Here is a 9,378-nt window from a genome sequence, read left to right as displayed (position 1 = left end):
GCATTAGCTGCCATATTTGAACAGCAACCTGTCTTTCATTGAAGGAGGAACTCAGCTCAACTTAGAGTGGGCGGGGGGGAGGATATTAAATCAAAATGTGGTGCAGTGATTGAAATCCATATTGCCGGTGACTCTGCGTGGATAAAACAAACCAGTTTATATTAGCTTAAGCACATTGTATTTTGGAAAGAAATTGTATTTAAAAATTTTGCAAACCGTGCTTTTTTTTTCCTGAAAGGATCATTCCAAAGAAAACTTCCAAATATCTGTAAAATTCATTTAAATAGGATTCCTTAGTTATCTGTGATATTGTATAAAATAATCCGTGTACAAATACTTGCTTAACATTTATGATTGATTGCTAGTAACATTTATTTCAAAACTAACTTTTAGGGGCCACTAACTGTGGTCATGATTCTACTGTGATAACTTTAGTCTACTATTAAAACTGTAGTCATATAGGTATCTAAGATAGCATTAGTTATTATAATGATAGTACCTGGCATTCCTAGAATTATCAAGGCATTATTTTGAACAGTTATAGTTGCCTATATACAAGGATTTCTTAGAAGGGCCAATTACATGAGAGGCTAATAACACATTAAAGTATTTCTAAAGTACCCATTTTTCTCAAACAATTTGAAATGCACATACTTTGCAGATAGAAGCACTTTACATTTTTTTCATGTTTATTTTAGAGAGAGACAGAGAGAGACCGAGAGATCCAGAGAGTGAACGGGGGAGGGGCAGAGAGAGAGGGAGACAAAGAATCCAAATCAGGCTCCAGGCTCTGAGCTGTCAGCACAGAGCCCAACATGGGGATGAAACTCACAAACCGTGAGATCATGACCTGAGCCAAAGTTGGACGCTCAACAGACTGAGCCACCCAGGCGCCCCCAGATATAAGCACTTTAAACCATGCCTGATTTTCCCGGTGAAAATTAATGTTTCTTCTTTTTTAAATCACTGCTGTATTTGTTTTCCTGTGCAGGGTGTCTAATGGTTCTGAATTCCTCTAAATTCTTCATTTCTCATTGATAGGAAGTATATTCACATCTAGAATAGGGAATGGGCTTTATTTTAGACCTATATATGAAAGAGGCTGTAGTGTAGTGCTGAGAGCCTGGGGTCTATTAGCAGCTTTCTTCTAACTTCAGTAGATTATTATTATCAACGCCTTGGATGTTCAAGCTCCTTTACAAATGACCAGCTTTATTAACGCCACTCAAATGCATACATTTCTGCATTAACTCTATGTATTTCAAAGGGTAGAGAAAAGCACATTGGTTGTGAGATGATGTGTGGCTGTCCTTGTTCACTCACCAAGTTCATTGAGTTGTTTCTCACCCGTATCCACTGTTAATACTTTGTGCAGTATGCAGTTCAGGGTAATTATCCACATGTTTGCGGGCTTTCCAGTGGTATCTTTTAAACATTTCAAATATTGTAGATGCCTGGAATCTTCTATATTTAAGTGACTCCTCATATATATAATTCGTCTTCTTCCCAAAGTTGCAAGAATCAAATGTCATTTGGTTTGGGTGAGGTTTTAAGAAACTGTCAGTGATTTTATAAATATGCATTTCATTTATCTTCCAAATTGTTTTTTCTTCTCATATAAAATGGGGAGAGTTGGAATATAGAGAAAGCCTTAGGTATAACATAAAGAGTTTTTAGTATAATGGTCAGTCATTGAAACAGTCTACCTTCTGAAGAAGCAAAAACCACTGCAGGCACCTGAACAGATGAAATATATAATTGAGCTTCAGAAATTATGCATGTGGAAATAAATTGATTTAGTTAAGCACTTTATGCAATAGCTTTTTATTCACCAGACTTTAAAAAATCACTCACAAGCAACAGAAGTGGAAAAAGCTTATGTGTAAACCCAGTCTACACTAATGGTTGATATATAAATATGTAGATTTCCATTCAATTTAATACCCAAAATGAAACTGAAATAGAAAAATGCTAAATATTTTACTAAAATGGTTCTACCTATTATGTGAATAAATTTAATCTAAGGATAGAAAAGAAGGGAGTTAGACTAAGTGCACAGTACAGCTTTGCGAATAATTAGGTTCACGGAAATGCTGTCTCATAAACAGACTTTGCAATCACATTTTGCTGGTTTGCATTTATTCATGTCACCTGCTTTATTTCCTGGCTAACCCCCAAAACACAGTGTTGGTGTCCACTTCAATAAATTAACAGGAATTCAAGCATCTTCCTGCAGCCAGACTCATGTAATTAACTCTTCATTATCCATGTGTCCGTTAATTCCAGGATGATTTCCCTTTGCTTCTGCACATACCTCTGAAAACACCCTCCTCTTGTCAGCTGATATCTGTCTAGAGAATGCAGTCTTATTTTAATATTTGCCTAAGTACTATATAATTAGCATAGCCGCTAATCTATAATGCAATGCATTTGTGGCCAAATAGAAAGATGCTCTTAATTGGGAGCATCTTTGCTCCTTGCTGTTAGTATTGAGAATTTATTGAATCTTGGTAAATTATACAGCCTTTGAAGGCAGGTTGCTATATTCTCCTTAGGCCCAGTGACTGATAGTTTCTGAAGCCCAGCTAGATTTTTTAAGCCCTCCCTGATTTATTTTAATCCCTTGGAACATACTTACTTTCATAACCAAACAAATGGAAAGTTTCTATATTCTAGTTGCCTAATCTTCCAATTACTAATTCCTTGATTCAACATTTTCTTCCAGTCTGAGAAGCATCTCTTGTTTATGTTATGGCAAGATCATCTTTGCAGGTGTGTTTTCTCCCAATTAAGCAATGAGATAATGCAGTTGATAAATGAATGGCTGGCTGCTGTGTGCCAGTTGCAGCAATGACTATTGGAATAGGAGTAAGAATTCCTCATTTAATGATGTGGAAACAGACAAACATTTAGTTTTGTGGTGCCTTCCCTGAGCCTTTATAGTTCTCAGGTGCTCTGTGTTATCCACAGACACTTCAGTGATTTTGCTTGCAGCTGCCTGTGACTGTTTTTAAGAGGATTGAATTTATCTTTTCTTTTTTTTTTCTTTTTTATTTTTTAATATATGAAATTTACTGTCAAATTGGTTTCCATACAACACCCAGTGCTCATCCCAAAAGGTGCCCTCCTCAATACCCATCACCCACCCTGCCCTCCCTCCCACCCCCCATCAACCCTCAATTTGTTCTCAGTTTTTAACAGTCTCTTATGCTTTGGCTCTCTCCCACTCTAACCTCTTTTTTTTTTTTTCTTCCCCTCCCCCATGGGTTTCTGTTATGTTTCTCAGGATCCACATAAGAGTGAAACCATATGGTATCTGTCTTTCTCTGTATGGCTTATTTCACTTAGCATCACACTCTCCAGTTCCATCCATGTTGCTACAAAAGGCCATATTTCATTTTTTCTCATTGCCACGTAGTATTCCATTGTGTATATAAACCACAATTTCTTTATCCATTCATCAGTTGATGGACATTTAGGCTCTTTCCATAATTTGGCTATTGTTGAGAGTGCCGCTATAAACATTGGGGTACAGGTGCCCCTATGCATCAGTACTCCTGTATCCCTTGGATAAATTCCTAGCAGTGCTATTGCTGGATCATAGGGTAGGTCTATTTTTAATTTTCTGAGGAACCTCCACACTGCTTTCCAGAGCGGCTGCACCAATTTGCATTCCCACCAACAGTGCAAGAGGGTTCCTGTTTCTCCACATCCTCTCCAGCATCTATAGTCTCCTGATTTCTTCATTTTGGCCACTCTGACTGGCGTGAGGTGATATCTGAGTGTGGTTTTGATTTGTATTTCCCTGATAAGGAGCGACGTGGAACATCTTTTCATGTGCCTGTTGGCCATCCGGATGTCTTCTTTAGAGAAGTGTCTATTCATGTTTTCTGCCCATTTCTTCACTGGGTTATTTGTTTTTCGGGTGTGGAGTTTGATGAGCTCTTTATAGATTTTGGATACTAGCCCTTTGTCCGATGTGTCATTTGCAAATATCTTTTCCCATTCCGTTGGTTGCCTTTTAGTTTTGTTGGTTGTTTCCTTTGCTGTGCAGAAGCTTTTTATCTTCATAAGGTCCCAGTAATTCACTTTTGCTTTTAATTCCCTTGCCTTTGGGGATGTGCCGAGTAAGAGATTGCTACGGCTGAGGTCAGAGAGGTCTTTTCCTGCTTTCTCCTCTAAGGTTTTGATGGTTTCCTGTCTCACATTCAGGTCCTTTATCCATTTTGAGTTTATTTTTGTGAATGGTGTGAGAAAGTGGTCTAGTTTCAACCTTCTGCATGTTGCTGTCCAGTTCTCCCAGCACCATTTGTTAAAGAGACTGTCTTTTTTCCATTGGATGTTCTTTCCTGCTTTGTCAAAGATGAGTTGGCCATACGCTTGTGGGTCTAGTTCTGGGGTTTCTATTCTATTCCATTGGTCTATGTGTCTGTTTTTATGCCAATACCATGCTGACTTGATGATGACAGCTTTGTAGTAGAGGCTAAAGTCTGGGATTGTGATGCCTCCTGCTTTGGTCTTCTTCTTCAAAATTACTTTGGCTATTCGGGGCCTTTTGTGGTTCCATATGAATTTTAGGATTGCTTGTTCTAGTTTCGAGAAGAATGCTGGTGCAGTTTTGATTGGGATTGCATTGAATGTGTAGATAGCTTTGGGTAGTATTGACATTTTGACAATATTTATTCTTCCAATCCATGAGCAGGGAATGTCTTTCCATTTCTTTATATCTTCTTCAATTACCTGCATAAGCTTTCTATAGTTTTCAGCATACAGATCTTTTACATCTTTGGTTAGATTTATTCCTAGGTATTTTATGCTTCTTGGTGCAATTGTGAATGGGATCAGTTTCTTCATTTGTCTTTCTGTTGCTTCATTGTTAGTGTATAAGAATGCAACTGATTTCTGCACATTGATTTTGTATCCTGCAACTTTGCTGAATTCATGTATCAGTTCTAGCAGACTTTTGGTGGAGTCTATCGGATTTTCCATGTATAATATCATGTCATCTGCAAAAAGCGAAAGCTTGACTTCGTCTTTGCCAATTTTGATGCCTTTGATTTCCTTTTGTTGTCTGATTGCTGATGCTAGAACTTCCAGCACTATATTAAACAACAGCGGTGACAGTGGGCATCCCTGTCGTGTTCCTGATCTCAGGGAAAAAGCTCTCAGTTTTTCCCCATTGAGGATGATGTTAGCTGTGGGCTTTTCATAAATGGCCTTTATGATCTTTAAGTATGTTCCTTCTATCCCGACTTTCTCAAGGGTTTTTATTAAGAAAGGGTGCTGGATTTTGTCAAAGGCCTTTTCTGCATCGATTGACAGGATCATATGGTTCTTCTCTTTTTTTTTTGTTAATGTGATGTATCACGTTGATCGATTTGCGAATGTTGAACCAGCCCTGCATCCCAGGAATGAATCCCACTTGATCATGGTGAATAATTCTTTTTATATGCTGTTGAATTCGATTTGCTAGTATCTTATTAAGAATTTTTGCATCCATATTCATCAGGGATATTGGCCTGTAGTTCTCTTTTTTTATTGGGTCTCTGTCTGGTTTAGGAATCAAAGTAATACTGGCTTCATAGAATGAGTCTGGAAGTTTTCCTTCCCTTTCTATTTCTTGGAATAGCTTGAGAAGGATAGGTATTATCTCTGCTTTAAATGTCTGGTAGAACTCCCCTGGGAAGCCATCTGGTCCTGGGCTCTTATTTGCTGGGAGATTTTTGATAACCGATTCAATTTCTTCGCTGGTTATGGGTCTGTTCAAGCTTTCTATTTCCTCCTGATTGAGTTTTGGAAGAGTGTGGGTGTTTAGAAATTTGTCCATTTCTTCCAGGTTGTCCAATTTGCTGGCATATAATTTTTCATAGTATTCCCTGATAATTGTTTGTATCTCTGAGGGATTGGTTGTAATCATTCCATTTTCATTCATGATTTTATCTATTTGGGTCATCTCCCTTTTCTTTTTGAGAAGCCTGGCTAGAGGTTTGTCAATTTTGTTTATTTTTTCAAAAACCAACTCTTGGTTTCGTTGATCTGCTCTACAGTTTTTTTAGATTCTATATTGTTTATTTCTGCTCTGATCTTTATTATTTCTCTTCTTCTGCTGGGTTTAGGCTGCCTTTGCTGTTCTGCTTCTATTTCCTTTAGGTGTGCTGTTAGATTTTGTATTTGGGATTTTTCTTGTTTCTTGAGATAGGCCTGGATTGCAATGTATTTTCCTCTCAGGACTGCCTTCGCTGCATCCCAAAGCGTTTGGATTGTTGTATTTTCATTTTCGTTTGTTTCCATGTATATTTTAATTTCTTCTCTAATTGCCTGGTTGACCCACTCATTCGTTAGTAGGGTGTTCTTTAACCTCCATGCTTTTGGAGGTTTTCCAGACTTTTTCCTGTGGTTGATTTCAAGCTTCATAGCATTGTGGTCTGAAAGTATGCATGGTATAATTTCAATTCTTGTAAACTTATGAAGGGCTGTTTTGTGACCCAGTATATGATCTATCTTGGAGAATGTTCCATGTGCACTCGAGAAGAAAGTATATTCTGTTGCTTTGGGATGCAGAGTTCTAAATATATCTGTCAAGTCCATCTGATCCAATGTATCATTCAGGGCCCTTGTTTCTTTATTGACTGTGTGTCTAGATGATCTATCCATTTCTGTAAGTGGGGTGTTAAAGTCCCCTGCAATGACCACATTCTTATCAATAAGGTTGCTTATGTTTATGAGTAATTGTTTTATATATCTGGGGGCTCGGGTATTTGGCGCATAGACATTTATAATAGTTAGCTCTTCCTGGTGGATAGACCCTGTGATTATTATATAATGCCCTTCTTCATCTCTTGTTACAGCCTTTAATTTAAAGTCTAGTTTGTCTGATATAAGTATGGCTACTCCAGCTTTCTTTTGGCTTCCAGGAGCATGATAAATAGTTCTCCATCCCCTCACTCTCAATCTAAAGGTGTCCTCCGATCTAAAATGAGTCTCTTGTAGACAGCAAATAGATGGGTCTTGTTTTTTTATCCATTCTGATACCCTATGTCTTTTAGTTGGCGCATTTAATCCATTTACATTCAGTGTTATTATAGAAAGATATGGGTTTAGAGTCATTGTGATGTCTGTATGTTTTATGCTTGTAGTGATGTCTCTGGTACTTTGTCTCACAGGATCCCCCTTAGGATCTCTTGTAGGGCTGGTTTCGTGGTGACAAATTCCTTCAGTTTTTGTTTGTTTGGGAAGACCTTTATCTCTCCTTCTATTCTAAATGACAGACTTGCTGGATAAAGGACTCTCGGCTGCATATTTTTTCTGTTTAGCACACTGTAGATATCGTGCCAAGCCTTTCTGGCCTGCCAAGTTTCAAAGGAGAGATCAGTCACGAGTCTTATAGGTCTCCCTTTATAAGTGAGGGCACGTTTATCCCTTGCTGCTTTCAGAATTTTCTCTTTATCCTTGTATTTTGCCAGTTTCACTATGATATGTCGTGCCGAAGATCGATTCAAGTTACGTCTGAAGGGAGTTCTCTGTGCCTCTTGGATTTCAATGCCTTTTTCCTTCCCCAGTTCAGGGAAGTTCTCAGCTATAATTTGTTCAAGTACCCCTTCAGCACCTTTCCCTCTCTCTTCCTCCTCTGGGATACCAATTATGCGTATATTATTTTTTTTTAGTGTATCACTTAGTTCTCTAATTTTCCCCTCATACTCCTGGATTTTTTTATCTCTCTTTCTTTCAGCTTCCTCTTTCTCCATAACTTTATCTTCTAGTTCACCTATTCTCTCCTCTGCCTCTTCAAGCCGAGCCATCGTGGATTCCATTTTGTTTTGCATTTCGTTTAAAGCGTTTTTCAACTCCTCGTGACTGTTCCTTAGTCCCTCGATCTTTGTGGCAAGAGATTCTCTGCTGTCCTGTATACTGTTTTCAAGCCCAGTGATTAATTTTATGACTATTATTCTAAATTCACTTTCTGTTATATTATTTAAATCCTTTTTGATCAGTTCATTAGCTGTTGTTATTTCCTGGAGATTCTTCTGAGGAGAATTCTTCCGTTTGGTCATTTTGGAGAGTCCCTTGCGTGGTGAGGACCTGCAGTGCACTTCCCCTGTGCTGTGGTGTATAACTGGAGTTAGTGGGCGGGGCCGCAGTCGGACCCGATGTCTGCCCCCAGCCCACTGCTGGGGCCACGGTCAGACTGGTGTGTGCCTTCTCTTCCCCTCTCCTAGGGGCGGGATTCACTGTGGGGTGGCGTGTCCCGTCTGGGCTACTTGCACACTGCCAGGCTTGTGTTGCTGGGGATCTGGCGTATTAGCTGGGGTGGGTAGGCAAGTTGCACGGGGGGGTGGAGGGGCAGGCTTAGCTCGCTTCTCCTTAGGTGATCCACTCCAGGAGGAGCCCTGTGGCAGCGGGAGGGAGTCAGATCCGCTGCCGGAGGTTTGGCTCCGCAGAAGCACAGAGTTGGGTGTTTGCGCGGAGCGAGCAAGTTCCCTGGCAGGAACTGGTTCCCTTTGGGATTTTGGCTGGGGGATGGGCGGGGGAGATGGCGCTGGCGCCTTTGTTCCCCGCTAAGCTGAGCTCTGCCGTCCGTCCGGGGGCTCAGCAGCTCTCCCTCCCTTTGTCCTCCAGCCTTCCCGCTTTCCGAGCAGAGCTGTTAACTTATGACCTCCCAGACGCTAAGTCGCGCTTGCTGTGGGAACACAGTCTGTCCGGCCCCTCCGCTTTTGCCAGCCAGACTCAGGGGCTCTGCTTGGCCGGCGAGCCGCCCCTCCGCCCCGGCTCCCTCCCGCCAGTCCGTGGAGCGCACACCGCCTCGCCGCCCTTCCTACCCTCTTCCGTGGGCCTCTAGTCTGCGCTTGACTCCGGAGACTCCCTTCTGCTAATCCTCTGGCGGTTTTCTGGGTTCTTTAGGCAGGTGTAGGTGGAATCTAAGTGATCGGCAGGACGCGTTGTGAGCCCCGCGTCCTCCTACGCCGCCATCTTCCGGAACCTCTGAATTTATCTTTTCAATCATAGAATACTCCTTCAGTATTTTTTTTTTAATTTTCAGGTGGCTAGAGGAGCAGAACATAAGGAAGAGGGTGAAAAAGAGAGCTAAAGGTTATTTGAGTTATTTGAAGAGTCACAGTGGATTTAATGTAACATCGAGAGAAAACATTGCAATGATTTAGATTTATGTTGTAATGTACTACCAGGCTGGGTGCTTGGGAGTGACTGCTGGCAAATGAAGATTGCCTAAGAAACAAAATAAAGGTGCAGTCATTCTTGGATAACTGTCCTCTTCAAATTCTTAACTCAGTTGGAAAATGAACATTTTTCTAAATATAAAGTAAAGTCTGTGTAATATTTTAATACTTAAATTGTTTTTATTAAAAAAATTAAAAAGACAAT

Source organism: Panthera uncia, chromosome D4 (genome assembly GCF_023721935.1).
Source record: "Panthera uncia isolate 11264 chromosome D4, Puncia_PCG_1.0, whole genome shotgun sequence".
In the NCBI taxonomy this organism is placed as follows: Eukaryota; Metazoa; Chordata; class Mammalia; order Carnivora; family Felidae; genus Panthera; species Panthera uncia.
The sequence above is the reverse complement of the archived record's forward strand: the minus strand, read 5'-3'. Positions refer to the sequence as shown.